Raw genomic sequence first — 8277 nt, forward strand, 5'->3', positions numbered from 1 at the left:
CTTCGATTTTCATCAGTTAAGAAATCTAGCGTCGGATTAACACATTATTAAGGTAGTAAAGCGAGTTGCCGCCATGTTTGTTTTCCATAATCACCCAGGTAGAGAGCTCACGTGCAGCATTCTGGGTAATTGAGTTTCACCAAATTTATGGCACAAAATGCGTGTTTTTAAAAATAATGCTGCAGTGAGTTTAAAAAATCAAACCAACTGCCATTTGGAAGGGCAATGGTGCTTTTCGTTGCGCTCAGAGAGAGTACAGGAGAGAACGCGTCTTTCGTAATTGCTTTGCAGTCGTGTGCATTTGATAAACTCTGGCATGGAAGTTCACTGCTTTGTGCCTTGACGGTGAAGCTGGTATTGAAAAAAAGTCCATAATTCACCTAAAGGGTCAACCCATAAGCGCATGATTCACCCAAACGGTTTTATTTATTTATTATTTGTCGATGTTTAGATTCTTTCCCACATGCACATAATGCTGAAATGGCGTGATACTAAAGGTTGTTAGGCCTAATAAATGTCTGGTAATTTGTAATGTAGCCTACTTCATCTAGGCTATGTGAAATTTCAAATCATAGCCTATGGTTCTTTTCTTTTTTTTGTAATTTTTTCTTCATTAAGGCTTAAAAGATACATACATCACAGGATATTATTCATGCTTTTCTCCTTTCAGTGTTTATCGTCACTTTCCTTGCCAAATCCACAACTGGTTACTAAAAACAAAAAAAGTATATAGTATAGGATTGTTTATGGCAGAAGAATCCCCGGAAAATATCCCACCATAGTCTTCTCAACACTGTATGTCTAAGCCACTTTTTCCAACAAAACTTTTTTTTCCCAATTACAATGAGAAAACAGAACAAGAATTGAACATTGAGGGGAGTTTCACTGTATTGCTTAAGAAAAAGAAATGACAAAATGAAATAAAAGACATGTACATAGTGTATATTACAAAAAGGTGCCTCAAGCAAAATCTGATCTTAAATTTGCTTGTTTAACATATCCAGTCCATCTTTGCCAGATCCTGGAGAAGTCTCCTAACTTTGTTTTTAGGGAGTAGGTCAACTTTTCCATTGTATATACATCATGAATTACATCTAACCACTCTCCTATTGTAGGAGGGTTTGTCTTTAACCATCTCCTGGATATTGCTTTTTTGCTTGCTACCAGCAGAATAAGTAACAGCTTTTTATCCCAGTAATCCCAGACATCCATTGTAATATTTCCCAAGTATAAAGTCTCAAAACTATAAGGAATGTCTACATCAAAGACCTTGTTCAGGTGGTAATGGACATCCTGCCAGTAAGGTGATACTATAGGGCAATCCCAGAAGATGTGAAAATGGTTGGCCTCCTTTGCCCCACAAGCCCTCCAGCAGGCAGTACCTGTACTTTGTAGTTGTGTACGTTGCTGTAGTGGTGTTATGAAAAATCTAGATACATTTTTCCAACTATATTCGCGCCATGTGTTTGAGCATGTTGTTCCCCATTGCAATCTCCACAGATTTCCCCATTCTTCTTCAGATATTATAATGCCACCTTCTTTTTCCCATCTGTGTTTAATGTATAGGGTGTTGTCTGGGCTAGCTTGGCGTAATGCTTGATATAGTTTAGATACACCCTTCTTGCAAGTTCCTGAGCTAATTGTCACAAGGAGCACATCTAAGATACCTGTCTTTTGCCCCTCCATCGCTCTGGCGATATTCTCCTGAAAATATCGCCTTAGTTGAATGTATCTATAGAAATCTTGAGGCTGTAATCTATTCTCCTGCTGCAGAAGCTCAAAACTTTTGAGTGCGCCTTTGCTTACAAAGGAGTGGTAAGTAGTCAGCCCTACTTTAGACCAGGTCTTAAAACTAGAATCCAAAGTGTTAGGGGAGAAATCTGAGTCATAGGCGCACCAACGTAGTATTTTTATGCTTTGTTCTAAATCACAAAGTTTTATTACTTTCTGCCATATTTTCAATGTAGTGTTAATCCATGGGTTGTTTTTCCCAATCATATTGTTTATTAATTTTGTGTCTGCCATTACTGCTGCTAAAGGAATCTTGCTGAAACTGCTCTCTATATCTTTCCATCTTGCGAAATATGATGGGTTGCTCCAGCACAGAAGAGGTCTTAACTGGAGTTGGAGAGTTTTGAACCTAATCCTGGGCCTTTTGCCTTGCCACAGATATCTAGATATCATTTTGTCCCATTCTATATGGTTCTTTTCCAAATCCAAGAATGATGATAAGCTTATTATACCCTAAACTGCAAAAAATAAAGCCATGTCTCGCCATTTTGCTGCCTTGCTGCCTGCCACAATATTTGGAGTGTCCATGATGACCAATAAACAAAAAGTACATCCTCGGGGGGCGTTGACAGGCTAGGAGGAGGCCAGGGGGGCGTTTGGGGGGAAAAATTGCATAGTTGGAACTGGCATAGAGGGACGCATCTGTTGTCCGCCTGTCGGCCTTGTTCCCTTTCTGACCCCTTTCATTCTCCTCTCCTGTGTCCACCTCTAATCACTAATTCCCGATGAGAGGAGACCCGAGGCCAGAGCACATGGACATGACTGGACAGCTCTTCTATTTTTCACTATTCTCCCTCTATCACACCATCTCTAGCTCTGTCCATCTCTATTCATCCTCTATTACGCCATCTCAGGCTCTGTCCATCTCTCTATCATACTCTTTTTTTTCCTTCTTTCTGCCCTCTCTCACCCTCGGCTTTTCTCTCTAGCATACAGTAGAACCCAAAATCACTGCCTCAACTTTTCACACTTCTTTCGTTTTTACTTTGCTTCCTCTTCTCTGTTTTCCTTCTCTCTCTCCCTGCTCTCCATGTCCAACTTTCTTTCTTCCTCCTCCCATCCTCTCCTGTTCACACCCCCAATCACGGGTGTCTGATGAAGAGCAGCCAGAGCATCTGGACATAACTATCCGGATTTCCTCTCTTTTTCCTATCACTCCATTTCCAGCTTTCTGTCCTCACTCGTCCCCCTCGGGCCAACAGCATCTGGACTGTATCTTTTTCTATTCTCTCTCTATCACTCCATCTCTAGCGTTCTCTCCTCTCTCACCCTCATCCTCTCCTCCTCTTTTCCCGTATACACCCCCCAATTACTGGTGTCTGATGAAGAGAGCTCGGGTCCAGAAGCATCTGGACGGCTGACCAGAGCAGGGGAGGAGCGAAGGAAGCAGAGATAGATGATGATATGGAAATGGAGGGATGAGACGGAGGGCTAGACTGATGAAGGGGGGCAGGGAGAGAGAAGCAAGGGAGGGCATTGAGAGAGAGAGAGAGAGAGAGAGAGAGAGAGAGAGAGAGAGAGAGAGAGAGAGAGAGAGAGAGAGAGAGAAGAGAAAAAAGAGATGGACAGAGACACAGTCTCCTCTGAGCGGTTAATCACTGGTTCAGTGTCTCGCTGATTACAGCTTGGACACATACACACACGGTCGCAGGCAAGCACGCACACACACGCATGGACCCGCACGCACGGACCCACACACACACACACACAAACACACACTGCACAGCACAGTAAATTAAAACTCTTCAACAGTTAAACTCACAGACACTGTAGTTTCCTTGGTAGCTGTAGAAAGGTGATAGGTTTTGTTTGCTGATGTTACTGTAAGAGCTGCTTCTTTCTTTTTTTGATTAATGGTACGGTAGTACAGATGTAAAAGAAAAAATCTGTGATTCATGAGGTTGTGCAGGAATTGTGTGTTTTAGTCGATTCATGTTTGAGTGAATTTTTAACGTCTGAAAATAATTTGTGTCTGTATCATTGTGTGTACTTTACATGGGTATGTGCCTATGAATGTGTGTGTGTGTGTGTGTGTGTGTGTGTGTGTGTGTGTGTGTGTGTGTGTGTGTGTGTGTGTGTGTGTGTGTGTGTGTGTGTGTGTGTGTGTGTGTGTGTGTGTGTGTGTGTGTGTGGGGGTGGGTGTGAGATTGTGTGTGTGTGAGAGAGAGAGAGAGAGCAGGGCGAGGTGATTGGAGTTATGTTCTCTTCGTGTTGCTGCGTTCTGCCTGAAGACAGGTCAACAGCCTCGTTGAACCTCCTCCCTCCCTGGGAGCCTGTGAAAAGCTTGTGGCGTGCACACACAGACACGACGCACTGTCACACACACACACACACACACACACACACACACACACACACACACACACACACACACACACACACACACACACACACACACACACACACACACACACACACACACACACACGGAAGAGCACACACACGGAAGAGCACACACACACATGCGGAAGGACACAAACACACACAGACACACACACTGAATCCAAGGTGATTTATCACTTCACTGCAGACCCCCACACACACCTGCACACACACTGGGCCTGGTCCCTAGCCAACTCTCTCTCTCTCTTCTCTCTTTCTCTCTCTCTCTCACACACACACACCTGGTCAAGGCAGCGTGATTAATTAGAGAGTGGAGTGTAATTAACCATTCTCACAGTAGCATAGGGCACACTGCGGAACACGGAGGAGCAGGAAGGGTCAATACACACACACATACATTCATAAAATAGGCCTATACTTAAATACATACACACTACGATAACGTACATGCGGCTGTGCGAACGCGTTCACACACACACACACACACACACACACACACACACACAGATATCAAAGGCTAATAGACGGGCATAAGTACGCGCCTCACGCACGTGCACCTGCACGCACACACGTGCACCCTAACTCTCTTATCTCAAATTCACATACACCACCCCGAGTGTAGATATGCTGGAGGGGTGCATCCTCTCAAACATATGCATGTACAACCACTTACAGTTTTTTTTCAATTGCTAACAAGCTTTTGTCCAATCCTCAGCGACATTTGCAAAACTCTTAACACAGTTTACACAGCAATGGCTTTCCATGGCCATGCAGTTGACACATTACATGGCTTTTTCACACAATTAGTAGTCAATGAATGCATTTCTAAAATGCTAACATTTCCTTTACACACAGGATAACCACAGCAACAAAACAATGTATCTTTGATGGCTTATTTTCAAATGCTTTCACACAGTGTGTCAAAACTGGAAATACAACATCCAAATCCTTATTTCAGTAAAAAATGTCTTTGCATGACAATAGCAAGAGTACAGTAAACAGATTATTGATAAAAGTAGAAGAAAACCCTCCAATTTTAGTTGTTCGGTTCTATTGACAGTTTTTGGCAACCGTTTTTACAGTAAAAAGTTGTCTCACAATCAATTGTTCATAAGAAGAAATTAAAATTCGGTAAAATTACCGAATCATGTTTAGAAATTGTATACATGACTCTGTAGTATTTACTCCAAAAGGGTGTCGCGCCTTTATGTTTGTAGCCGGGAGGGTGCGTTGGTTGGTTCCACAAAGTAATCATGACTCTGTCAACACATCTGCCGAAATTGGTATAAATTACTGTAAATACAGTAAACGTCTGAAGTCAATGCTGTCCATGAAGTCAGGATTTGGAAATGCATGAAAAGGTATTATAGATTCAATAATGTCAGGGTCGGTTCAAGTCCATTTGCCCTTGGGAAGCACCCCTGTTCCTTTTGTGGATTTTCAAAATTCGCATCTGTAAGCATAGTGTCTTCAATTTGATCTAAGATCTACTGTGGTACCTGCATATATAGGCCTACTGAGTGGCCATGAATACCATTGACAGCATTGTCAGTGTAAGGTGTACTGTATTGCTTTATGTATTTTGTGTGACATTCTGATTCTGTGTGGACTTTTAGGCTTATCCTCCCAAGACATTTGTGGGCCTAGGCAACCGTCTTGTTTGTGCTTTTATATGTATTTGTTTCATGATATTTTGTTCACTGTAAGTAACACTGCAAAACTTTGTTTGTTCTATCATACTATAAACAGTATTTCTACTGTATCTGTAGTCAACAGTAAAAAATGCTTCGTACTGGAATCATCTTGAATGTCCACAACACATGAGGTCAGAGTCCTGCTGCCTTCAGAAATTTAGTGCAAACAGTGAATTGCATGATTTGAATGCATTCAATAGGCTACCTGTAAAACTGAAACATAGGCCTACAAGTCTATGTAGCTTCTGTAATGTTGACAATACACGGTGTTTTGAAGTCTTGCGTAATTTGATTGACTCAATGTACCTTGTGAAATGAAAACAAGGGTTATTGTTTGACAGACGTATTTCATTTTGAGCCATGTTTCTAGTGTTTTGGTAAAGTGAGTTTGTACAGAAAACGATGTGTTCTGTTTTGAAATGAGTACTTTGTGTATATTTAACAGTGTGTGCTTTTGAGAAGAAAATTAACTGTTTGGCCAATTGTGTTTGGTAGGTGGTAGTCTGTGTTAAGAGTTTAGAAAAAGTATCCATAGTATGGCTAAGTGCTTGTTAGCAATTGAAAAAAACTGTAAAGAGACACTTTCAGATGGACCGACACATGGGAGTCCCAACCTGCATTTTGAAAGTACTTGTACTTTTGTACTTTTTTTTACTTGTGCTCAGACTTTTACACATGCATTGCTTTTAGCCTACATCATAATGCACACAATTCTGCCAATGGAACATTTTACAGTTTTTCTTGATTGCTTTGACACAGTTGTCACTCCAAAAAGCACATTTTCATATCAGTTCACGCAATGGGCTGACCAGTTAAACCCATTCTCCAAACACAACATCTTTGTTTGCTAAAGGCTACTACGTTTCCAAAATATTTAACATATGCAATAAAAGCAAACTCTGTCTTCTGTCCAATACGCACTGCATAGCAGTGTATGAACACTCCCAGTCAGTCATTACACAATGGTCGTAAAAATCCAAAACACGGCTATCATGTTGACAGAATTTGCCGTTATTTAACACTGTTGTCAATTACATAACTTTCAAGCCAGTCAGTTCCATTGTTGTTTCTTTTACTTAGCCACTGACCCTGCTTGATCAGGATCTACTGACTGAGAGATGGCAGGCCCAGTAAATGCTTTGCATAAAGATTTGAGTTGTGTGTCTTTTCTTATGTAAAATTGTCAATAGGCTAGGTAGTGTAACAATGTCTTATTGCAAAGAATTGGATTGAGAATCAGAATGCTTTGATGTAGTTTTTATTTTGTTTTTGTTTGTTTGTTTGTTTTCATTTTTTTTCACTGTACTCAAAAATGTACTAATGGCTGATAACGATATTACAGAAAATATGTGTAAAGTAAAATATGATGTTGCAGTACGAGAATGCACTTACAGTAAATTTGCAAAATAACTCCATGCCAAGAACAAACAAGAAGACACTGTGTATAAAGACTGATTGCTAAATTAAGATTTTTGAGAAGGAGTGTCAAATAGGTGCTCTGGTGTGTTCACACAACTGACGGTAGTTTCTAAAAGTCAGGAGTAGATTTTTCTGTATGGTTATCAGAGCTTAAACAATGAAATGTGCACTACTTAAATGGCACATGCGTTAACTGTTTAGCAAAAACTGTGTTATATGAATGGGAAATATGTCAAGTCAACAAGAATGTGTTAACACATATGCACAACGTGTTTTTTGCTTTGCTGAAATAGTGATCATGATGACTTTGTGTAAGTCAGTTTAAAAAATCGTGTTAAAGCGATCAAGAAAAACTGTAACATCCACTGAAAAGACCTTACTGCAGCAGTGCTACGCATGACCTAATCTTATACAAACATACAAAAGGGTAGTTCCTCGCGCTTCTGCTTTATCATCTGGTGCATCGACGGGAGAGAGGCAGGAAATCTTCACTTGAAGGACAACACTGGAGCAGCACAGATGTAATTCTTTGTGTTTTTTTTTATTCAAGTGCACAACATGACTAACGTTTTGATGGTTAGATCATCTTCATGGACTCTGATGAAGATGGTTTAACCATCGAAACGTTAGTCATGTTGTGCACTTGAATAAAAAAAACACAAAGAATTACATATGTGCTTATACAAACATACTTGTATACAATACATACTTAGACATACATGGAAACAAATATGTCCTTCCATACCAACACGGCGGCAATCGGCCGGCAGCCGCGTGGGAGACTGCTCAGTGCAGTGGGAGCAGAATATTGACAACGGTGGGTGGCCCTGTCCCGTTGAAATTGATGTCAATGAGGCAACGTGCAGGGAACGTGCTCGGCCAGTGTGAAAGGCTGAGTAGAACACACTGGCCGAGACTCAGCAGAAACACCACAGTCTTGTGAAACTGGTCTGACTTGGTCGTTGCTATTGGTAACAGAAAATGCATAACAGGGGCTTTGTCTAAATGGAGAATTACTGACAATTTAAAC

This window comes from Engraulis encrasicolus, chromosome 20 (genome assembly GCF_034702125.1).
Source record: "Engraulis encrasicolus isolate BLACKSEA-1 chromosome 20, IST_EnEncr_1.0, whole genome shotgun sequence".
NCBI lineage: Eukaryota > Metazoa > Chordata > Actinopteri > Clupeiformes > Engraulidae > Engraulis > Engraulis encrasicolus.